This window comes from Leucopleurus acutus (assembly GCF_964270905.1).
Source record: "Leucopleurus acutus genome assembly, chromosome: 18".
NCBI lineage: Eukaryota > Metazoa > Chordata > Mammalia > Artiodactyla > Delphinidae > Leucopleurus > Leucopleurus acutus.
The window spans coordinates 32,833,503-32,859,442 of NC_139160.1; the positions used below are offsets into that span (position 1 = coordinate 32,833,503).

Below are 25,940 nucleotides of genomic sequence, written 5' to 3' on the forward strand. Positions count from 1 at the left end.
AGAGAGTACTGGAATGACTATTTGCATCTTTAACATCAGTTTGATTTATCACCAGTTATTGACAGTAGACACTTTTCAATTTCATTGCTACTTCTTTGAGAACCCTTTTGCCAATTTCCTTGCTAGACATACACAAGGCCACTTTAGAAAGTGAATAAATTAGTTTCCTGCAAAGTGGAGTTGAAAGAAAAATTAAGCATTTAGGGGGGAAAAACAATCCAAGTTTTTATAAATTCTGGAGCTGGGGAAGATTTTGTATTTAAGTAGCTGGAATCAATTTCCAATTCTCCTTCTTCTTATTCATTGTAGCATTAGACCTTTAAAAGGGCAGAGAAAGTGTCAAGCACATTTCCTAAACGGGAAATTAGGTCAGGTCTACGAAAAGTATAAAAGGATATGTGTTAGCAATCATCATCTAACGGAATAAGTGGCAAATAGGTATCAACAAATTCAATATTTATTGACAGAATGAAATTTATCATTCATGCTTGTAACTAGAATGCACTTTTTTTTAACATCTTTATTGGAGTATAATTGCTTTACACTGGTGTGATAGTTTCTGCTTTAAAACAAAGTGATTCAGTTATACATATACATATATCCCCATATCTACACCCCCTTGCGTCTCCCTCCCACCCTCCCTATCCCACCCCTCTAGGTGGTCACAAAGCACAGAGCTGATCTCCCTGTGCTATGCGGCTGCTTCCCACTAGCTATCTATTTTACATGTGGTAGTGTATATATGTCCATACCACTCTCTCACTTTGTCCCAGCTTACCCTTCCCCCTCCCCGTATACTCAAGTCCATTCTCTAGTAGGTCTGCGTCTTTATTCCAGTCTTGACCCTGGGTTCTTCATAACCTTTTTTTTCCTTTTTTCTTAGATTCCATATATATGTTAGCATATGGTATTTGTTTTTCTCTTTCTGACTTACTTCACTCTGTAGGACAGACTCTAGGTCCATCCACCTCACTACAAATAACTCAGTTTCGTTTATTTTTATGGCTAAGTAATATTCCATTGTATATATGTGCCACATCTTCTTTATCCATTCATCTGTTGATGGACACTTAGGTTGCTTCCACGTCCTGGCTATTGTAAATAGAGCTGCAATGAACATTGTGGTACATGACTCTTTTTGAATTATGGTTTTCTCAGGGTATATGCCCAGCAGTGGGATTGCTGGGTCGTATGGTAGTTCTATTGAGGAACCTCCATACTGTTCTCCAGAGTGGTTGTATCAATTCACATTCCCACCAGCAGTGCAGGAGGGCTCCCTCTTCTCCACACCCTCTCCAGCATCTGTTTGTAGATTTTTTGATGATGGCACTTTTATGCTCATGAATCTACCTCGATGATGATCCAGGTTAAAAATTTGTATAGTGTAAATCACTATCCCAGATTCTCCACCCTTTCAGAGAAGATGTTCCTTCTTCTACGGCAGGAAAAACAGTAACTGGAGGGACACAGCATGAGCTTTGCTTATACTAAAGAGAATGCAGCTGGATAAGTGATCATGCCAGTTCTAGACTGAATTACGTGATCAGTAGACCACATATGCTGACCTAGGAGCAAAGAAATAATAATACTGGATTAACAAAAGTTTAATGTTGAATCCTGGGTTGTAAAATTTACTTTTAATCACTATTAACTTCAGCAGTTGAAATTAACAAGTATGCACAGAGGCCCGTGAGAGTGGGTGTGATCCTGAGGCACTTAGGGTCACAATCTCATCCCAGAGACCATGACTAGAATTGAACCCAAATCCACATGGCTACTGTCTGTGTGCTTTCCCACCAGTAGAGATTTCCAGCCCACTGCATTTGGTTAACCACACTGCTCTCTCCCTCTCCAACCAGAGGTATCACCCCAGTCACAACTCACATCACACCTGAAAGGGATAATTTCAAGTTCCTCTGACAAGAAAAAAGGAATAGAGCCAACTTCTGACACAACAGCATTCTAAGTAGCCTAATGCTTGAAAAGTAAGGCTAATGAAAAAGTATCATGCAGAAATCCTACTTGGAATAGTATGCCACAATAAAGCGAAAACATGTACTAACACAAGTGAAATATTCCAAAATGCCAGTTTGAGTTGCCTTGAGGAAAATGCCATAAAGTGATGTTAAAGAAGAGAAAAGAAACAATGAAAGCGGACAAACGATTTTAAGAGAAATGACACTAGGGCCTATGTAAGATTTATGAACTAAAAACTGCATAGAAGATACAGAAAGTATTATACAGAAAACGTAGGGAATGTAGGTTACATGATGTAAAATTCAGAAGATGTAAATAACCAAGAGGAACATTTTTATTTACCTTCAATGGCCTAAAATAGGACAGGCTTTTAAATTAGAGTTGAACTCATAACTTACAGAAAAAGAGTAGTCACTCTTGAGTAGAAACAAGACACATAAGGATTCATTTTTTTGGTCATAGTATTTTTTTAATTTTTTTTTAATATCCTTAAACTATTTCATTGAGGATCTAGCAACTCAATTAATTTGTTAAATGCTTGGCCTGTTTTTTAAACACTATATAGGCATGCATGTAAGTCCAATTACAAGCTATATTATTATACACAATCTTTCACAAAAAAGAACACGCAATGAATTACAACAGAATTATAATGCTTACATAGAAAAATAAGAAAACTCAAAGGGATGTAAGCGTGGGAAGTTTAACAGTCTGAGAGACAAGCAAGAAGTTAAGGTCAGGTTCACTATTCCTTCTCTTCTGGGAAACACTTATCTATCAATTCTTACCACCAGCAAGATAAGCCAGTAGGGCATGATGATAGCAAATTCAAGGGCCCATGACAGAACTAGAGATGTTGACTAACAGAGTAAACAGCTGGAAAACTCATCTAAAAATGTTGGTTTCTATAGCCAAACAGAAGAGACAGAATAAGTTTCAATTCAAGATTCAGCTTTCAGAAAACAGAGATTACATAGGTATTTGTTTACCCACATGCAATCTGAAAGAAACCACTAAACACAAGCTAGCATTAAAAAATTTGAGTAGATCTAAGTGTGAGTAATTTCCCCTACAAACTTAAATGTCTAATCACAGTCCACTTCAAATATGACTGGGGGAAAAAAAGAAACACTAAATATTTAGTGAAAAAATGTAAAGGTTAGATCAAGTGGCATCCTTTTGTAGGATCTTTGAATGCTAATATTAATTCAAGTTTATTGTAAAGTTTACATTATCTCAAAGTCCTACCTGTTTAGATTACAGACTTCTAAAAAGTGGAGGGAGAGGGAGAAGAGAACGACTGACATAAAATCCTCAGATAACTCTGTGGGGTTTTGGCCTTGCTTTTGGAGATACAAAACTACAAGGGTGACATCCTTAATGTATAAAAGAAAAAAAAACTTTATTATAAAAAAGTATTGCTTTTATACTAGTACTTGAAATACTGTTCAAATGTCTGGTTAACTAAGACACTTAAAAAAATGAAGTATTTCTGTTTTATAGCTACCAGCATGCTCTTTACTATATGGTCTGGTTGGGGAAAACAGGAACTGCCCCTATCAATCCAGTTCATGGGTAGAATTTGCTAACATTCATACCAAGTAGGAAACAGAATCATAAAACCACTATTAAATGGAATCAAATAGGAACACTCTTAAAAATAACAACCTGATAGCAACATTAGGGTTATATTTGCCAGGAGGGAGAAAAGTTAAAAGCATACAATTTTAGATATATTAAAACACTTACACCTAGATGTGACTTTGTGACCTTTAGTTACATTATCTGGCTTATGACTCTATAGTGTTAATGCTTTATGACAATGAGATAGAATAAAAGTGGTGATAATATCAAAATATAAACAACTCTGAACACAGGACCACTGGTAATTAATTGGCTAAGGTGTGGTACTAAAGCACACTGGGGCTCTTTTCCCAAGCCAAACCTCACCCTTCTTCCCGTGGTCCTATGTTTCTCAAACTGCTAATTCTATTTCTCCCTAAAAAGAAAGCAGCTCTACATGTAGACAGGTTTTCTGCTAATGACAATTCCTAGGATGAATGGTCAAGAGGATCACTCTGGAATTGAAAGAGAGAACAAGTCTTTATAGATTTTTCTTCAAAAGAACATAGAATCAAAAAGGGGGGGGGGCAGTTTTGACAGAAACACAGAACATCGTCCTCTATATTCCCATTTAAGCAAGGCATCAAAACCTTTATTGAAGACAGTACATAATGTCAAAAAATAGATCCAGAGCTTACAGAGCACTGTGCAAAATGCTGTCAATATCGAGGTATGGAGAACACCACCACCAACTTAGTTGACAAATAAGTAACAAAGACCAAATAAATTATGTAATACAAAGCAACATACAAACCCCTGAGGTTCACATGCAATGAAAAAAAGATTCCATGCTGTAACCTAAGCGTTTTAGCAAATTTTACATTTTCTTTCATTGGTTGGCACATGTGGATTAGCAGACAGCAAAGGCTCTGTCCACTGATGTCCTTAGACACGTGAAGGCCCACCAGGCATCAAGCTAGCAGGCTCGGATCACTGTCAGCAGAGGCAATACACAGTAATATTTTAGAATAATCTTTAGCTGTTGCAATTTAATTCTATTAAGTTTACACCACTTAACTGGGTCATTATGAGAAATTAGCAACAAGAGGAAAAATTAAAAAGATTAAAGCCTCCGAACATAAGTGACTTGGACCCAATTCTCATAAACTAGACCCTCCAAACCAAGTGGTTTTCAGCTTGTTAGTGTGCACAAGAAAAACACCAAGACTTTCTTTGTAAAAGTAGATGTCAGGACCTCAGCTTCTCAAGATCCTGGTGCAGTAGGTCTAAGGTGGGGCTTAGGAACCTGTACACTTAAGGGGCTTGAGGGCACTGCTGCTGCAGCGAGTCTGGGACCACACTCCACCACTATTAGCATTAAACATCCCCTGGGCTGCACACAGACCAACGTCTGTCACGTGCCTCATTTAAAATCTATGTCGCAGAAACAAATGAAAAAAAGGGTGCAGACAGGAAGCACAGAGGATTTTAAAGAAGTGAGAGACAGGGAGCTGGTACGGTTGGGACAGGCTTTAGTGCCCTGAAGTGACTGGCACCAATTAGCACTGATTTAAGAAAATTCAACGATCTCTGAGTGCAGGATGAATCACCAATTGTATCACTTATTCAAATACTTAGTCTCTCTCTAAGGTACAATAATTCAATCTCATAAGCATATATTTAGTACTTAAGTATCAAAAATTGTTCATTATATCAAACCACGACATGACACTATTTGCTTGAAAAAACGGGTGACAGGTTCTGATCAACAGAACACAGTTACACCTTAAGGGGAAAGGGCCAGGCTCAGTCCTCTCTTAATCGTAATCTGTTTAATCATAATTATAATCTGCTCAAAGTTTTGTTTTAAAGTCCAGCTTATTTCCTTCCACTAATACACTTATAAATATGTGTTTTAATCTAGTAACATTTCTTATCCACACACCTGTCTTTATTTTAATATCAATGTCAATTATAAAGATTGTAGCAATGTGAAATAATACTACTAGCGACTGTGACACTAAACACACCTGTGGATGGGTCGAAGCGGTATCTCCCCAGCAACCACACAACACACCTAGATCTGAAAATATTGTTCTTCAAGGGCTCCAGATTTAACAGCTCAGGAGGGTCCAAAAATAATACTGAAGCTTTCCCAGCTCTGAGGACAAGAGTAGAGCTGGCTCTTTGATACTATAAAGTAAAGCTTTTAAGCTGCCTCGCGCTTCATGTGGTCATTTTTTTAGTTTGAGGTGGAGAAAAGTGAGAGAGATGTTACGAACAGGTAAGAATCAGAAAAAGCTCACCAGCATCTTTTAATCTGTTCATTTACTCAAAATTGTAATCCTGCCCATCTTAGGATGATAAACACCTGTCCACTGCCCATTTTCCAAGGCTTATGCACCTTAGCATCCAAGAATCCAGACCTGCCTTCTCCATGACTCCTTCTTTGTGAAAGACCAGGTTTCAGAAGGAGGCATCATTCAACCATTTACAGACATGAAAAGATTCATTTCTAAGAGGGCACAAGGTTTTCAAAAGGATCAAAAGTCTACCACATAACTGCTCGAAAACAACCACCTCTCCAGAAAAACCAATTCTCAAATTGCTACTTGTAACTCTCACCTGAATTACACATCACAGGGGCTGAACACCTAACAAGTCATTTTTTATTCTAGCAGAACTCTAGTGTTCCTTTTCTTTCAAAGAGAAAACATAATGACTAATCCTAGTAACACAGCCTTCATACCTATTTTAAGATATTCTCTTCAGCTGTTCCAGTTTCTTTCACTAAATTACCAGATCAAAAACTCTTCTCCAACGGGTCCAGGAAAAGACAATTCAAAACCCTGAACCCCTTTACAAGTTAGGTCTGGTTCGAGGTCATCAGAACCCAAGACCTTTTTCATTATCTGGAGAAGGCTGAAAAGTAAGATATTAGCTGTAGACGGATTTTAAATGGTCCCAGAGCTTCCAAAATCACCCTGAAGTTTATCTAATTACTATGTTATTTCTGAGAGTGCCTCAGCCTCTTAGATGTCATGTCTAAGACACGAATTTAGACTGGATATTCCTGAGACTTATATAGTACCACGCATCACACTGCTCTATATTTGAGAAGGGTTTTATTTGTTTACATTTTAGCATCACCATAAGGAAATAAATCTGGTGAAACCTTCTGAGAGAACAATTTGGTGAAACAAATCCTATGTTCAACCTAGTAATTCTACTAGTAATTACTCTTTAACCTAGTAATTCTATTTGTAGAATCTATACTTAGGAAATAAGAAATACAATCAAGTATTCTTATACATAGATATATATCACTACAGCATTATTTTAAATAGCTAGAATTGTAATCAACCTAAAACTTCCCAGAATATGTGAAAGATTAAATTACAGTCTTACCATAGCAAAAATGCTTACAATATAATGTTACATGAAACAAAGCTGTATTTAAAATTGCATTTGCAATATAATTCTAACTTCATTAATATACACATTTATGGAAAAAAACCAGACAGGAACCACTGTTAATTTTATATATCTGGATTGTGGGATTTGAAACAATTTTTTTTACATTTTTCTGTATTTTCTTAGCTGTCTGGAATGAGCATATTTATTTTTATAATGAGAAAAGTTTTTTTTAATTACTATGGATAATACTTTTCACGCTAAACAGAAAATATAGATTTGTTCCTTTTCAAATAAAAATGTATGTATGAGACAGTAAAAGAAATAAAAATCTAAAAAATCTAATAAATACTGTGAACAGAGACTTTTTAATAGGCTGGATTTTTAATGCATATTTTCAAATACATCAGAATACATTAAGCACATTATTCATTTGTTTTCTAATCCACATATATAAATTAACCAATCTCAAAAGTCTCCTTGGTTTTGTGAATTATTGATGTTGTCACCTGCTAGAGACTTAATTCCAAGAAAACTATATGAATCACTACATCACAAGCACAAATCCTTTTGACACAAATTCAATTTCTGTGGCAACAATAATATATTGACTTAGCTTTATTTTTCTACTTTGACACTTATTAATGTCAGAAATAAAAGAAATCTATCATTTTTCCTTATTATAAATGTAAACTATCTCATGCCATCTTAAGAAAGCTAAGGTAGGGCTTCCCTGGTGGCAGAGTGGTTGAGAATCTGCCTGCCAATGCAGGGGAAGTGGGTTCGAGCCCTGGTCTGGGAGGATCCCGCATGCCGCAGAGCAACTGGGCCCGTGAGCCACAGCTGCTGAGCCTGTGCGTCTGGAGCCCGTGCTCCCAACAGGAGAGGCCGCGATAGTGAGAGGCCCACGCACCATGATGGAGTGGCCCCCGCTTGCTGCAACTGGAGAAAGCCCTTGCACAGAAACGAAGACCCAACACAGCCAAAAATAAATAAATAAATTTAAAAAAGAAAGCTAAGGTAAATACCACTCACTTGATAACTCAATGCAAATAAAGACATGATAACAAATAAGACATGATTGTTCAGGTAAGACCTAGTCTCATAATCCTTTTTTTCTTTTTTCTTTTATTTATTTATTTGTTTGTTTGTTTGGCTGTGTTGGGTCTTAGTTGTGGTATGCAGGCTCTTTCGTTGCGGCATGCGGAATTCTCTCTAGTTGTGGTGCGGGGGCTCAGTAGTTGCAACACACAGGCTTAGTTGCCCTGCGGCATGTGGAATCTTAGTTCCCCGACCAGGGATCAAACCCATGTCCCCTGCATTGGAAGGCGGATTCTTAACCACTGGACCACCAGAGAAGTCCCTCATAACCCTATTTTTCTACTACGCAATACAATTAGGCTGCCAACATGTGCAAGACACTATATTAAATACAAAGAAGATCCACCCAGTGGTTAAGAATCCACCTTCCAATGCAGGGGACGCAGGTTCGATCTCTGGTCCGGGAATTAAGATCCTACATGCTGCAGGGCAACTAAGCCCATGTGCTGCAACTACTGAGCCTGCATGCCACAACTAGAGAGTCCACATGCTGCAACTACAGAGCCCAATCGCTCTGGAGCCTACACGCCACAACTACTGAGCCTATGCACTCTGGAGCCCACGTGCCACAGCTAGAGAGCTCACACGCTGCAAATACTGAGCCCGTGTGCTCTGGAGCCCGAGCACCACAACTAGAGAGAAGCCTGCGCACCACACCTAGAGAGAAGCCACACGCCACAACTAGAGAGAAGCCCACACACCGCAAAAAAGAGCCTGCATACCACAACTAGAGAGAAGCCACACGCCACAACTAGAGAACTCACGTGCCACAACTACTGAGGCCGTGCACTCTGGAGCCTGAGCGCCATAACTAGAGAGAAGCCCACGCACCACAACTAGAGAAAAGCCATGCACCACAACTAGAGACAAGCCCACATGCTGCAACAAAGAGCCTGCACACCACAGCTAGAGAGAAGGCATGTGCCACAACTAGAAAGCTCATGTGCCGTAACTACTGAGCCCGTGCACTCTGGAGTTTGAGCGCCACAACTAGAGATGCCCGCACGCCACAACAAAGAGTCCACACACTGCAACAAAAGATCCCACGTGCCAGAACTAAGACCTGCTGCAGCCAATAAATAAATAGACAAATAAATTTTAAAAGCAAAAAAGAAGAAGAGTGCTAGGAGGTAGAGTCAGAGACAAAAGGGATGGGGGGGTGTCTAGGGCCAAAAAAAAAAAAATTATATATATATATATATATATATAGAGAGAGAGAGAGAGAGAGAGAGAGGACCCAGTCCCTGCCCTTATGAGCTTACAACCAAAGGAGCAGCAAGACAAGTAGCTGAATAACCAAAATGCAAGACAGTGGGATAAGCACCATAACAGAGGTATTTAATGCTGACAGGAAAAAAAGGCAGCATTTTTAATCATATGTGCATAAATACTTGCTAATGAACATGCAAACATTATAGCAATGATCTAAAACTAAAGTCAAATTAAGCCATGATTTAGGTAAAACTGGTAGTACAGAATTTGTCCTTTTTACACAATGACAGATTCCTAAAACAGTCATTCATTCAACAAATATTAAACATTTCTATGTATTGACAAGGGAACCATCAGTAAATAAAACAAAGATTCCTGTCCTAAAGAAGCTTACCTTCTATTGGGGAACAGACAACAAACACATTAATAAGTTATAGAGGATGTTAGAAGGTGATGAGAGCTCTGCTAAAAATGAAAATTAGCACAAAGTAAGGCAGGCCCAGAAAGCAGGGTTGCAATTTAAAATGTGGGAATTGGGGTAGGCATAAGTCTGAATGGGAAGGTGGCATCTGAGCAGACTGGAGTGGAGTAAGGAATCAGGGAAAGTGTTTCAGATAAAAGAGCAGGGAGAACAAAGGCCATTAGGAAAGAGCACCTCTAGGGTTCAGGGAAGGAGGGAGCCAGTGTGGCAACAGCAACATGAAACAAATCAAAGAGGAAGGAGGGGCAGATCCATCCCAGGCCATCTTAAGGACATGGGCTTTTATTCTTCTAACAGAACAGTCACAAATGTTTATGTATAAAAACATGTTATAAGTAATCAACTTAACTAGTAAATAATAGTTGAATCCACTTTGCCAGCAGCTCTGCTTTGCTGGGTGTCAGTTGCATTGGACCACCCTCCTTTCAGCTGCTGGGGCCTCTCACATGCTGTGATTTTTCTTTGGGGCTGAGAACTCCAAGCAGTGGCAGTTTCCCAGCACCATCCCTACAGCCAGCATGTTGCCTGGGCCTCAGGAGACTGACAGCTAAAGGGGAGAATACAATGTGAGGGAAGAAAACAGACTGAGTAGGTATTGCACATATAAATTTACAGTAAGGGTGGGTGAACCTTCAATATCATCAAGAAATGAAGATCCCAATTCTGTCCCCCATAGCCCTTTTGTTTACAGTTCCTTGGCCCTGGTCCAGGAAGATCCCACACGATCTTCCCGCGGAGCAACTGAGCCCGTGCGCCACAACTACTGAGCCCGCACTCTGGAGCCCGTGCTCCACAACAAGAGAAGCCACCGCAATGAGAAGCCCGCGCACCGCAACGAAGAGTAGCCCCCGCTCGCCACAACTAGATAAAGCCCACGTGCAGCAACGAAGATCCAATGCAGCCAAAAATAAAATAAATAAATAAAAGTTACCAAAAAAAAGGAGTTGACCCACTGAGTCCCTCTTATTCCTTTCAGGTGGTAATGGGGAAGCTGGTCATGTAGGTAAGAGACCCCCAGCATAAACAGACTTGGGGCATCCTGGTACCAAAATGCTTTGCATGTATGCTGGTGGTGGTTCAAGACCTGCGGACAGCACGTGTCCTGTGTGTCAGCCTATGCCTGAGATCGCCAGACCCCTTTCACTGCATATCCTTCTGCTATTGCTGTGCTATATCCCTATCCTGTAATAAAAATGTTCTGTGTATATAAAAAAAAAAATCCCTTTGGGTCATTGATCACTCACTGTCTTGCAGTTTGTGGGTTTGTCTTTTTTTTCTTCTTTCCTTTTATTTAAAAGTGGCAGGGACCTTGTTTCCCTTATCTTTGAACTCTTAGACATACCACAGCGCAGGGAACATTTAGGCCAGTGGTTTTTCGATCTGAATATGAGAATCACCTGAAGAGCTTTTGTTTTCTTTTCCTAATACAAATACGTGAGTAATATCCCAAACCAACTGAATCAGAATACCCAAAGATAGGGCCTGCCATAAGTACTTAAGCTACCCCCAAGGTGACTCTAATATACAGCCAGGGTTAGAAACAACTAAATTGGGCAAGCTCAGTCTTCCAGTGCCTAGCATCACCAAAGTCCCACATGTGCAGATATGGCAGGCACCTGTTGGGTTTATCTGTCTCGTGCACACAATCCCTTCTCTATGTCATAGGGGTGGGACCAGCAATCTTCATCATTCTTTGTGAGCCAGCCCTGCCACAGCTGAGGTGAGCAGAGCTCAACACTTAAATCCAAGCAAAGCCAATTAAATCCTCACTCTCCCAGAAATGTGGACTTGGGATTCAGAGATGAGAATCAGGACCAAGAACATATATGTATACCTGGAACTGTGAGACTCTGGGCTTGGCTGTGTGAAAATCAAGGTAGCAGAAGCGATACAATGCAGAGATACAACAGTGGAGCAATGCCTGGTAAGAAGCACCACAAAAATGTATGATCCCAGAAAACGGAATGAGACAAGCTGCCCGTTTTCAGTTCTCAGCTCCAATCCAAGTGAAGCAGCTAAACTCACTGTGCTTGATCCCAGGAGATAGCCCTGTGCATCTTTACAACTGCCCTTTCTAAGGTTAAACTAGATATTGTTATGTTCCTTTAAGCCAAAAGAGGCCTTGACTGAGACAGAACCCAAGACTGCAAAATAGATCCCTAGGTACCCATATCATATAGCCCACATCATCACCATTTCCACCGTCACCTATTGAGCATTACCATAGTTACTAATACACCCAACAATCCTATACATCAGCCATTATCCCATCTTACCGATCAGTAAATTGAGTGTCACAAAATTGATCTGCCAGAGCGGATGAGTGGCCGGGCTGGGAATGGAACCTTGGTCACTGTGACCCCAAACCCAGGCTCAATTTCCTTCCCTTCCCTTCCCTTCCCTCAGTCCTTGCCACTCCGTGGGACAGCAGCTGTTTCAAACCTAGGGAGGAAGACTTACAGTAGAAATGAAGCAGTTTCTGAGTTGTTTATGAGGCAAAGGAATTGGAAATGAAATCTTAACAAGAAAGGTAAGCATAGGGCTTCCCTGGTGGTGCAGTGGTTAAGAAGCCACCTGCCAATGAAGGAGACACAGGTTCAAGCCCTGGTCCGGGAAGATGCCACATGCCACGGAGCAACTAAGCCCGTGAGCCACGACTACTGAGCCTGTGCTCTATAGCCCACGAGCCACAACTACTGAACCCACATGCCACAACTACTGAAGCCTATGCACCTAGAGCCCGTGCTCCGCAACAAGAGAAGCCACCACAATGAGAAGCCCACTCACCGCAACAAAGAGTAGCCCCCACTCACCACGCGCAGCAGTGAAGACCCAACACAGCCCAAAAAAATAAATAAAATAAAATAATAAAATAAATAAAAAGAAAGATAAGTATAATTCCAATTGAACGGTTATTAAGTGTTATAACACTGAGTACAAAGTCTTATCTTAAAAGTTGAGGTGATAAGAAGCTGGGGAGATTGTAATTTCTGAAAACTGACTAACACAAAAATATATGTTTTGCTAGGGAGTTTCCCCCTTTATTTTTTTAAAGTTGCTTAAGTGTGAAATAGAAATGTAATCAATAGTTTTTATATTTTTATTTGTAGAATTTAAGCGTTAGTACATGCCACAAGCCTTATACACCATGTCCTTCCAAATCAGACTAAACATGAGCCACAAAAATATCCACATTTCAAAATCTCATTCAAAAAAACACACACACATACTTGTCAGAAATTAATTACAGGGCAAAAGCTAAATAAAGAAAATTTAATTTTTAAATTATTGATGTTTAAACTCTTTTTTAAATAATTAAATCACCACTAAGTTTTCCTGCATAATTTGATTACTACTTTTTATTACTACCCTCTAAATTGGTTTGTCACTTAAGTCAAAAAGGTGATTGCATATTTACAAATTTAATATCTGAAAAAGGAGGAAAAAGAGCACAATTCCAGCTCTTACATGCAGTCCCAGTACTATACATAAAATGTGGTTATGTTTTACATCTCTTAGAAATACTAACCAAGCCAGATATCATTATTGAGCATCTAAACTAACAAAACATCATGCCCGGCCTGGTATATACAGAACTATAAAACACAGCACCTGCCCTGAAGGAGTTTACAATTCAATAGGTTCTAGAGGAAAACATAAATAACCTGGGTCACTTATTTTCCCTTTTCAGTGATTCAAAAATAATGTAACATAAGTAACCATCATGCCACTGCTACACACACAGAAATACATGGGTTCCTCACCTTAATACTTTTCATTGCACTTCTCACCCAAAGAAATTTGGGGAATTTGGAGAGAAAAATCCTTGAATGGGGTTACATACAGAGCAGTCCAATACTATATCAAACTTACACTATGTCACACGATGACATAGTGAAATTCCAACACATAAAATTCTATCTCACAACTTAGGTTTTGAACACACCAATTTCTGTAGTCAAGCTGCAGGCTCAAGAAACTACAGCCTAAACTGCCCTTGGCAATCTTCCAACAACACCAAGGAGACTTCAGTGATGACTCTCTAGTAATAACCCAAGTATATTTGTAAAGGACTTCTGAAAACACATAGTTTCATATTGATTCATATTCATAATTTCACATTTCATATTGATCATCGCACGATTCAAACACACTAATAAAATGAGTCAACAAGGTTTATGGGGAAGTCAGCAGCTGACAGCAACAGGCACGGGAAGGCCCCCAGTGATCCTAATAACCTATTGCAAATGACCAAGGACTGCAGGTATAACTTACATATAACATTGTGTAAGTTAAAGACATACAATGTGTTGATCTGATACATTTATATTTTGCAATATGATTGCCACAGTAGCTTTAGCTAACCACCTCTATCACTTCACATAATTATCATTTCATTTTTGTGTGGAGAACACTTAAGATCTAGTCTCTTAGCAACTCGGAAGTTTATGATACAGTATGGTTGACTATAATCACTATGCTATACATTAGATCTCCAGAACTTATCTTCTGATTGTAAGTTTATACCCTTTAACTCATCTCCCCAAAGTTTATCTCCCTTAACACATTCCCCCACCCTTCTTTTTCAGATTCCACATATAGGTAATATCATATAGTATTTGTCTTTCTCCCTCTGGCTTATCTCACTTAGCATAATGCCCTCAAGGTCCAACCATGTTGTCACAAACGGCAGAATGTCTTTCTTTCTCACAGGTGAATAAACATTCTATTGTGTGTGTGTGTATATATATATATACCATATCTTCTTTATCCATTCAACTGTTGATGGACACTTAGGTTGCTTCCATATCTTGGCTATTGTGAATAATACTGCAATAAACATGGGAGTCCAGATACCTTTTAGAGGTCCAGTTTTCATTTCCTTTGGATATATACCCAGAACTAGGATTGATGAGTCATATGATAGTTCTATTTTTAATTTCTGGAAAACCTCCGTACTGTTTTCCATAGTGGCTGAACCAGTTTACATTCCCACCAACAGCGCACAAGGGTTGCCTTTTCTCCACATTCTCACCAACACTTGTTCTCTCTTCTTGATGACAGCCATTCTAACAGGTGTGATCCCATGCCTGTTTCTGTCATCGTTGATGTCGTTTTGCTCATAAACCCATCATTGAGGGTAGCTTCAGAGGCTAAGAAAGTGTATCATCTTTGCCTGAACAAGATGTACAAGTTATCCAGCAGGAATAAACTGTCACATCATTGGAAGGCAGTCTGACCTGTAGATGGCCTGTGCCTGAGGCCACAGGCAGTCCATTTAAACATGAATGTGGGCCAAAGTCTAGCATTAGCCACTAGCCACATATGGCTATTTCAAAAGTTAATTCAAATTAAAAAGTCAGCCCTTTGGTAGTATTAGCCACATATGACTAGTGAATATCAAATCGGACACAGCAGAACAGAACATTTCCATCATCACAGAAAGTTGTACTTAACAGCACTGATCTAGGTGGTAGTACAAGCTAATGAAATGAATGAGCTCATGCTGGAAGGAGGTATCAAGTAAAAAAAGTAAAAGATCAAAGAGACAGTACTTGGGAACACTAAGAGGGTAGGAAGAGGGATGAGCAAAGATTAGAAGAGAAGAATAAGTTACAGCAAAGGTTTGAGGAAGTGAGGGATCAGTGCTAATACCTTGACGTCTAGTAAGACGAAGCTTGAAAATCGGCCACTGGGTTGGCAGTTGTTGACCTGCCAAAGCAATTTCAGTGGAATGACAGAAGCAAAGACAGGTTGAGGAGCCTATGGGAGGTGTCTGAATCCCTCCCTTATGAGCGCACTCTACCCTTGGCCAATGCCATCATGACAGCAGCAGCAAGCTAAGAGCTATTTAGTACTTACATGTTAACCCCCATTATAACACATTGAAACATCATGTCTAACCTATAATACGGGTACTACTGTTCCCACATCATAGATGAAGAAACAAACAACAAAAGTAATTTCCCAAGGTCACACAGCTACCAATTTCAGAGCCAGGACTTAAACCCAGGTTAACTTCAGGGCCCGAGTTCTTTAAAATTACACAATATGGACTCCCTGGTAATACCACACACTTGGTCTGTACCACTATTCTCCATGCCAGACTGAATGGGAGCCTCTTGAAGTCAAGAACCAAACTGTACCCACCTGTGCTATGCTTGGTACTAAAGGCCATTCAAATATTTACAGAATAAATGAAAACAGCTAATTCACAGAATTTGGCTATAAGGGAAGGAAACAGCATGGTATTGAGTGGGTCACAGGGTCATGGGAAAGTTGGAGAGGGAGGTTGTTTGGTTTTGCTTCTGCTTTTTCTTTCAGAATGGAAGATATCTGAGCATTCTTACAGGATGGAGCCTGTGAAGAGTGAAACAGCTTCATGGAATGGGACTGGATCAAGATCAGTGGCAAAGGGATTAACCTTGAATAGAAAAACAGACACTTCTTCTGTGGATATTGGAAGAGAAAGGATGAAGAGTTGCAGATATAGAAGATTACAGCAGCAGTAGCAGGAAATTGAGCCAGTTCAAGCAGTACGGCCTTTATTTTCTCTCTGAAGAATGTGTCAAGGTGAGTGTGAAGAGTCAGGAGAAACCATCTCTAAGATCATTTCAGCAAATGCTGTGGCATGTTCCTGTGCAGTATCAAGTGGGAGCTTCACACACACAGAGAATATCATTAAAGGATCCAAAAGAAAATAATAAAAGTCATCATTGCCTCTGTATGGGGAAAATCTGAACTGGTGGTCTAGGATGTAAGGGAGTCTTAGTTAATTTCACTCTGAACTCATACACTGTTGGGCTTTTTAAGAGTTTCACACATTACTTTTTCAATTTAAAAAACGATTTACAACAAAAAGGAATCAGGCCCATAGAGAAGGTAAAAAGAGTGAATACATACAGTCTCAGCATAAATGCTGAGAGAAGTAAAAAAGGACATAACCAAAAAGCTAGTTCAAAGCCAGGGCTCTGGCCCAGCCTGGTTGCTTTCACATCCATCATTCCCTGTTCCCAGCTGCAGCACCTCAGGACCATCCCCAAACCTCTCTCCCTGCCTCAGTTCCATCAAGTGTAACACAAGGGTACCTACTTCAAAGCATTGTATTAGGACTAAGTGATTAAAAGAGTATCCAGCCCACCAAGAGAGCTGAATAAGCATAGCTATCATGATGATGACTGTGATCAACATCTCTGAAGACCCTGCTAATCAGTGAGTCTGTAGATTCCTGATGTCTAAGGGCGTCAGTTCACAGAGCTGGAGGGGTTTCCACCAGGATGCAGCAGCACGGGTCAGCCACAGAGAAGCCTATCAGGTTGTTCCAGGCTTGGAGATAGGAGGCAAGTGGACAAGAAGGCCAGAGCTGCTTTATTTATTTATATTCTACCTTATGGCAGGTTTGAGGAGGCGAGGAACGTGAAGGCATCCTAGTTCAAAAGGAAGACCTGGGTTACTTTCATAGGGTGTGGGTTTAGTGTAGAGCAAGTGTTGTCAGCAGAGGCTGACAGAGAAAGAAAGAGAGGCAAGGTCAAGGGATGGAGGTCTAGATGAAACAGAAAGGAGGGGATATATGTCCAGGGACCAAGCCTCTTGGCATGTTCCCCACTGTAACTAAGGTCGGGTCCCTGGACACAATGCAGGTGTCCAGCCGGAATGGAGGAAGGAGGAGGGAGGGGGGAAGCAGAAGAAAGGTCAAAATGCTGTCAATAACTGAGATCATGTCACATGCCCTTCAAGATGACCAGCCTGAGAGAATTCAACACTACAGAGGTGGAATCTCCCCTATTTTGGGGTTCGGGAACCAAAAGAATAAAATTACAGTCTCCCACTTACAAAGTTGCAACTTTACGATGATGTAAAAACTATACCCATTCAATAGAAACTGTACTTCAAATTTTAAATTTTGATCCTTTCCTAGGCTAGTGATAGATAGGTGGTAGGATACTCCCTCGTGATGCTGGGCGAACAGCAGCCGCAGCTCCCATCAGCCACGTGATCACGAGAGAAACAATCACTCTGGACCCACACAACCAGTCTGTTTTTCACTTTCAGTACAGTATTCAATACATGAGATATTCAACACTTTATTATAAAATAGGCTTTGTGTTAGATGAGTTTGCTTGACCATAGGCCAATGTTAAGTTTTCCAAGCACGTTTAAAGTAGCCTAGGCTAAGCTATAATGTTCAGTAAGTTAGGCATATTCCATGCATTTTTGATTATATTTTCAACTTACAACAGGTTTATTGGGCCCCAACCACATGGTAAATCCAGAAAGATCTGGAATAACAGCTGTCTTGTATTAACTGTTAGGCTCTGTGCCCAAGCTATTGTAACATGCATTACCTCAACTAATCGTCACAATACTACGATTATCTATTCCATTTTACAGATAGGATAACTGAGGCACAGAAGTTAATTTTCCCAAGGACATACAGCCATATTTGAATCCAGCCCAAGCCCTCTTTATCACAGTGGTTGGAGGGTTGGAGGGGGTGTTCTAAAGCCATGCTGCCAGGCCCCTGGAGGAGGTTGAGTCGGCAGGTTCAGTTCTCCAATGACCCAGATGTTTCTGGTAGTCTTTACATGCCCTCACCCACCACCACTGCAATCTTTTATAAAAATAAAATAGACATTTAGGGTATATCAATATTATTTAAATTAAAACTAATCATGAATAGATTAATGAACCAGGTGGTGTAAGGTTACAAGAGTAGTTTTGCATAGATTTTCAATTAGCCAAGTGTTCACATCATAAGCTCAAGCCTATATCAGGCACTACCATGAGAGAAAGTGACTTCCAAAAGCTTACAAACATATGCATACAGCAACTGAAAGCAGGCTCGAGATAACATATCAATAAGAGCAAAATGATACCCTCAGAAGATAGGATGAGTGCAGTTAGAACATGGTTTTAATGAAGACCATCACCTTTTATAAAGAAATGAAACTGTCATACTGAGTTTCTGAATGTAGATTATGTGCATTCTATTTTTCATGTTCATTTCTCGGGCTGTCAATTTTTCATTAGAAATGAATTATAATTGTCTTTATGAAGTGCATTCTATCCAATGTTTTGATAAACAAAAACAGTTTAATACTACACTACAGTCCACAATCAATGTCACCAATTTGTAAATCCTGGTTAAAAACTGAATGTTACAAAGTTTCATTTTTATGACACCCAAATAAACAGCCTGCCTCAGGAAAATGCAGCAATTATAGGATAAACTCCCCCGCATCTTGGGAAGACACCTCACAATAAAATTAGCTAAAGAAATGTAACATTACAGATCTTACAATTAGATTAATCCATGTATCTTACTGAGAGTTTCAAGAAATTCTACACCTTAACCCCAGAAAAGGCATATACTTTTTTTTTTCTTTTAACATCTAGAATGACCTAGAATTAGCAATAATTTCCTTGGAGAGCTTTGAGCAGGTTATTTAGCCATCTTTAATCCATGAAGGTTTGACGTAGACCACAGCTACTTGGGTATACCCCAAGGCCCTCAGCACACAGGATGCTCTTAGTACATGTTTGATACATTAAATCCCAGTGCCCCCTTTATTTCTGGTATTTAAGATGGGCTATGATGCTCAAAGATAGAGAGATTAGAAAGTTATTGGATATTAATTCCATTCATGGATCTATTTTTAGGGAAAAATACCCTTTTTTTCTGGTATTTAAGATGGGCTATGATGCTAAAAGATGGAGGGATTAGAAGGTTATTAGGTATTAATTCCATTCATGTATCTATTTTCACGGAAAAGAGAGAGAGATATATTGGAAACCCCCACAACAACAACAAAAATACTAATCAAAATTTTTTAAAAATTAAATCCTGTAAGCCCTTACTTCAAAGAAATGAAGAGTAAATATTATAAGGAGATATAAATAGAAAGGGAAGAAATGAACATTTCAATAGAATTTATGATGTTTCATTTCTGAAGCTTACCGGTGAGCAGTTACACTGTGTTCTGTAACTCTTTTGTATGGTAAAGTATATTGTTTAAAGATTGCAAGGGAAATGTTGACCCTTAGAAAAGCACTTAGAGGTAAACTGTTTTAAAGCACATTGTATGCATCCTTCACTACTGATAAATACTTACTAATCACTTTTCGCTCTTCACGAAACAAAAGACTAAACAAAGGTGCAAAACCTTTGCCTGTTCAAGGACTCTCCTAACGTCTTGTCTTACGGCATCTCCAGGTTCCTCAAACTGAGGTCTGCAGGGCCCTTCCACAGACTCTCCGATTCTATCAGACTTTTGAAACTTTGTATTTTTCCAAGATTATATTAAACGTTAGAAATAAAGCAAGCACATTCTGTACAATCTGAATGACCCCTCTAGAACCACGTTCCATCAGGCACTTTTGGTGACCATGCCTGCATCTGTGTGCTCTACCAATATGGTATCAGCAGGCCCAACAACATGGACATCATGCCACGTACGGTTCACAAGCTCCTGCACTTAAGAAGAATTCAGTTTCGAAAAGTTCTAATTCCAAAATGACACTATTCAAGGAACGATATACCCAAAGCTATGGAAAGTTAAATTTCAAGAGAAAAATGAATATAGAGGCTGGTGGTCTTGGCTCCAATTCTTTCTGCTCTTTATCAACAGTTCCATATAATTTACTAAAAAAAAAAAAAAAAAAAATTTACATATGGCTCTTTTCTTTTTATCATAAGAGTTCATTACTTCACCCAGAACCTCAAGTCCAGACCTTGTGAAAATAACAGGAATGTTAGATAACAGGCCTCCACCAACAGTGTGCAGCCAGATCTCTGGAGCCATCAGTCTGTGCTTAGCCTCCTCAGCTCTGGAATTCCATTTCTATCCAAGAGTCAAGTTGACAAAAAGGAAAACAGCAAACCACACACATATCTTTCCAGTATTAAATCCAACAGTGATGACTTAATTTCAACAAAAATAATTATCAATCACATTAATGTTCTTAATTTAAATTTTATGGGTTTTATACCTTTGTTTTGGATTTTATATGTAAATCTGTTTTGTAAAAGAGCCATAAGCATAAAGAGTTATACTTGGTTTTATATCTATACATATATAAGTAACATTTTTACTATCATTCAATCCACAATGGAGTATCACAAGAATTTTTTTTTCTAAGTTTGAGGTCATTTCCTTTGCCAGTTTCTTTTTGTAAGTTTCGTTGGTACCTAAGTTTCATAGTTGCATAAAACTCGTTTTACAAATAAGAACATACCCCTCAGAAAGCTCCAGAAACTTGCTCTAACCTTTCAGTAATAAGAATCAGAAGTCTGGGAGGAAGGCGGAAGATGGCGGAAGAGTAAGACGCGGAGATCACCTTCCTCCCCACAGATACACCAGAAATACATATACACGTGGAACAACTCCTACAGAACACCTACTGAAGGCTGGCAGAAGACCTCAGACCTCCCAAAAGGCAAGAAACTCCCCACGTACATGGGTAGGGCAAAAGAAAAAACAGAGACAAAAGAATAGGGACGGCACCTGCACCAGTGGGAGGGAGCTGTGAAGGAGGAAAAGTTTCCACACACTAGGAAGCCCCTTCGCGGGCGGAGACTGCGGGAGGCGGAGGGGAGAGCTTCGAAGCTGCGGAGGACTGCACAGCAACGGGTGCGGAGGGCAAAGCGGGGAGATTCCCGCACAGAGGATCGGTGCCGACCGGCACTCACCAGCCCGAGAGGCTTGTCTGCTCACCCGCCGGGGCGGGCGGGGCTGCGAGCTGAGGCCGGAGCGCAGGGAGAGGACTGGGGTTGGCGGCTTGAACATAGCCTGAAGGGGTTAGTGCACCACAGCTAGCCGGGAGGGAGTCCGGGGAAAAGCCTGCACCTGCCGAAGAGGCAGGAGACTTTTCCTTCCCTCTTTGTTTCCTGGGGCGTGAGGAGAGGGGTTTAAGAACGCTGCTTAAAGGAACTCCAGAGACGGGCGCGAGCCGCGGCTAAAAGCGCGAACCCCAGAGACGGGCGCGAGCCGCGGCTGAAAGCGCGGAATCCAGAGACGGGCGCGAGCCGCGGCTGAAAGCGCGGAATCCAGAGGCGGGCGGGAGACGTTAAGGCTGCTGCTGCCGCCACCGAGGGGCCTGTGTGCGAGCACAGGTCACTCTCCACACCCCTCTTCCGCGGAGCCTGTGCAGCCCGCCACTGCCAGGTTCCCGGGATCCAGGAACAACTTCCCCGGGACAGCGCACAGCGCGCCTCAGGCTGGTGCAAAGTCACGCCGGCCTTTGCCACCGCAGGCCCGCCCCGCACTCTGTGCCCCTCCGTCCCCGCCGGCCTGAGTGCGCCAGAGCCCCAATCAGCGGCTCTTTTAACCCCATCCTGTCTGAGCAAAAAACAGACGCCCTCCAGCGACCTACACGCAGAGGCGGGGCCAAATCCAAAGTTTAGCCCTGGGAGCTGTGAGAACAAAGAAGAGAAAGGGAAATCTCTCCCAGCAGCCTCAGAAGCAGCGGATTAAAGCTCCACAATCAACTTGATATACCCTGCATCTATGGAATACCTGAATAGACAACCGATCATCCCAAATTAAGGAAGTGGACTTTAGGAGCAAGATCTATGATTTTTTCCCCTTTCCTCTTTTTGTGAATGTGTATGTGTATGCTTCTGTGTGAGATCTTGTCTGTATAGTCTTGCTTCCACCATTTGTCCTAGGGTTCTATCCGTCCATGTTTTTTTTTAATTTTTTTCTTAATAATTAATTTTAATAACAATATTATACTTTACCTTCGTTCTTTCTTTCTTTCTTTCCGTCCTTCCTTCCCTCCTTTAGACAACGAATCATCCCAAATTGAGGAGGTGGTCTCTGACAGCAAGATTTAGGATTTTTCCCCATTTACCTCTTTTAGTGAGGGTGTATGTGTATGCTTCTGTGTAAGATTTTGTCTGTATAGCTTTGCTTCCAACATTTGTCCTAAGGTTCTTTCCGTCCCTTTTTTTTTTTTTCTAAATAAGAATTTTTTAATTCAATAACTTTATTATACTTTATTTTATTTTTACTGTATCTTCTTCCTTTCTGTCTTTTTTCCTTCTTTCCCTCCTTCCTTCCTTCCTCCCTCCCTCCCTCCCTCCTTTCTTTCCTTCTTGCCTTCTTTCCTTCTTTGCTTCTTTCTTTCTTCCTTCCTTCCTTCCTACCCTCCTTTCCTTCTTTCTTTCCTCATACTTCTACTAATTCCCTCTACTTTTTCTCCCTTTTATCCTGAGCCGTGTGGATGAAAAGCTTTTGGTGCTCCAGCCAGGAGGCAGGGCTCTGCCTCTGAGGTAGGAGAGCCAACTTCAGGACACTGATCAACAAGAGACCTCCCAGCTCCACATAATATCAAACGGCGAAAATCTCCCAGAGACCTCCATCTTAACACCAGCACCCAGCTTCACTCAACGACCAGCAAGCCACAGCGCTGGAAAACCTATGCCAAACAACTAGCAAAACAGGAACACAACCTCACCCATTAGCAGAGAGGCTGCCTAAAATCATAATAAGGCCACAGACACCCCCAAACACACCACCAGACGTGAACCTGCCCACTAGAGAGACAAGATCCAGCCTCATCCACCACAACACAGGCACTAGTCCCCTCCACCAAGAAGCCTACACAACCCACTGAACCAACCTTAGCCACTGGAGACAGACATCAAAAACAGGAGGAACTACGAACCTGCAGCCTGCAAAAAGGAGACCCCAAACACAGTAAGATAAGCAAAATGAGAAGACAGAAAAACGCACAGCAGATAAAGGAGCAAGATAAAAATGCACCAGACCTAACAAATGAAGAGGAAATAGGCAGTCTACCTGAAAGAGAATTCAGAATAATGATAGTAAGGTTGATCCGAAATCTTGGAGATAGAATGGACAATAGATTGGACAAAATGCAAGAATCAGTTAACAAGGACCTAGAAGAACTAAAGATGAAACAAGCAACGATGAACAACACAATAAATGAAATTAAAAGTACTCTAGATGGGATCAATAGCAGAATAACTGAGGCAGAAGAACGGATAAGTGACCTGGAAGATAAAATAGTGGAAATAACTACTGCAGAGCAGAATAAAGAAAAAAGAATGAAAAGAACTGAGGACAGTCTCAGAGACCTCTGGGACAACATTAAACGCACCAACATTCGAATTATAGGGGTTCCAGAAGAAGAAGAGAAAAAGAAAGGGACTGAGAAAATATTTGAAGAGATTATAGTTGAAAACTTCCCTAACATGAGAAAGGAAATAGTTAATCAAGTCCAGGAAGCACAGAGAGTCCCATACAAGATAAATACAAGGAGAAATACGCCAAGACACATATTAATCAAACTGTCAAAAATTAAATACAAAGAAAGCATATTAAAAGCAGCAAGGGAAAAACAACAAATAACACATAAGGGAATCCCCATAAGGTTAACAGCTGATCTCTCAGCAGAAACCCTACAAGCCAGAAGGGAGTGGCAGGACATACTGAAAGTGATGAAGGAGAAAAACATGCAGCCAAGACTACTCTACCCAGCAAGGATCTCATTCAGATTTGATGGAGAAATTAAAACCTTTACAGACAAGCAAAAGCTAAGAGAGTTCAGCACCACCAAACCAGCTTTACAACAAATGCTAAAGGATCTTTTCTAGGCAAGAAACACAAGAGAAGGAAAAGACCTATAATAACGAACCCAAAACAATTTAGAAAATGGGAATAGGAACATACATATCGATAATTACCTTAAATGTAAATGGACTAAATGCTCCCACCAAAAGACACAGATTAGCTGAATGGATACAAAAACAAGACCCTTATATATGCTGTCTACAAGAGACCCACTTCAGACCTAGAGACACATACAGACTGAAAGTAAGGGGATGGAAAAAGATATTCCATGCAAATGGAAGCCAAAAGAAAGCTGGAGTAGCAATTCTCATATCAGACAAAATAGACTTTAAAATAAGGACTATTAAAAGAGACAAAGAAGGACACTACATAATGATCAGGGGATCGATCCAAGAAGAAGATATAACAATTGTAAATATTTATGCACCCAACATAGGAGCACCTCAATACATAAGGCAAATACTAACAGCCATAAAAGGGGAAATCGACAGTAACACATTCATAGTAGGGGACTTAAACACCCCACTTTCACCCATGGACAGATCATCCAAAATGAAAATAAATAAGGAAACACAAGCTTTAAATGATACATTAAACAAGATGGACTTAATTGATATTTATAGGACACTCCATCCAAAAACAACAGAATACACATTTTTCTCAAGTGCTCATGGAACATTCTCCAGGATAGATCATATCTTAGGTCACAAATCAAGCCTTGGTAAATTTAAGAAAATTGAAATTGTATCAAGTATCTTTTCTGACCACAACGCCATGAGACTAGATATCAATTACAGGAAAAGATCTGTAAAAAATACAAACACATGGAGGCTAAACAATACACTACTTAATAATGAAGATATCACTGAAGAAATCAAAGAGAAAATCAAAAAATACCTAGAAACAAATGACAATGGAGACACAACGACCCAAAACCTGTGGGATGCAGCAAAAGCAGTTCTAAGGGGGAAGTTTATAGCAATACAAGCCCACCTTAAGAAGCAGGAAACATCTCGAATAAACAACCTAACCTTGCACCTCAAGCAATTAGAGAAAGAAGAACAAAAAAACCCCAAAGCTAGCAGAAGGAAAGAAATCATAAAAATCAGATCAGAAATAAATGAAAAAGAAATGAAGGAAACAATAGCAAAGATCAATAAAACTAAAAGCTGGTTCTTTGAGAAGATAAACAAAATAGATAAACCACTAGCCAGACTCATCAAGAAAAAAAGGGAGAAGACTCAAATCAATAGAATTAGAAATGAAAAAGGAGAGGTAACAACTGACACTGCAGAGATAAAAGAGATCATGAGAGATTACTACAAGCAACTCTATGCCAATAAAATGGACAACCTGGAAGAAATGGACAAATTCTTAGAAATGCACAACCTGCCAAGACTGAATCAGGAAGAAATAGAAAATATGAACAGACCAATCACAAGCACTGAAATTGAAACTGTGATTAAAAACCTTCCAACAAAGAAAAGCCCAGGACCAGATGGCTTTACAGGCGAATTCTATCAAACATTTAGAGAAGAGCTAACACCTATCCTTCTCAAACTCTTACAAAATATAGCAGAGGTAGGACCACTCCC

General features: G+C 40.2%; 1 protein-coding gene across 4 annotated transcripts in view; it reads right to left on the bottom strand.

The window, feature by feature from the left end:
- Positions 1-25,940, bottom strand: part of DIAPH3 (diaphanous related formin 3) — a gene marked incomplete at both ends in the record, with an annotated part of 563,043 nt that overhangs the window by 527,572 nt on the left and 9,531 nt on the right. The gene's annotated exons all lie outside the window — the stretch shown is intronic.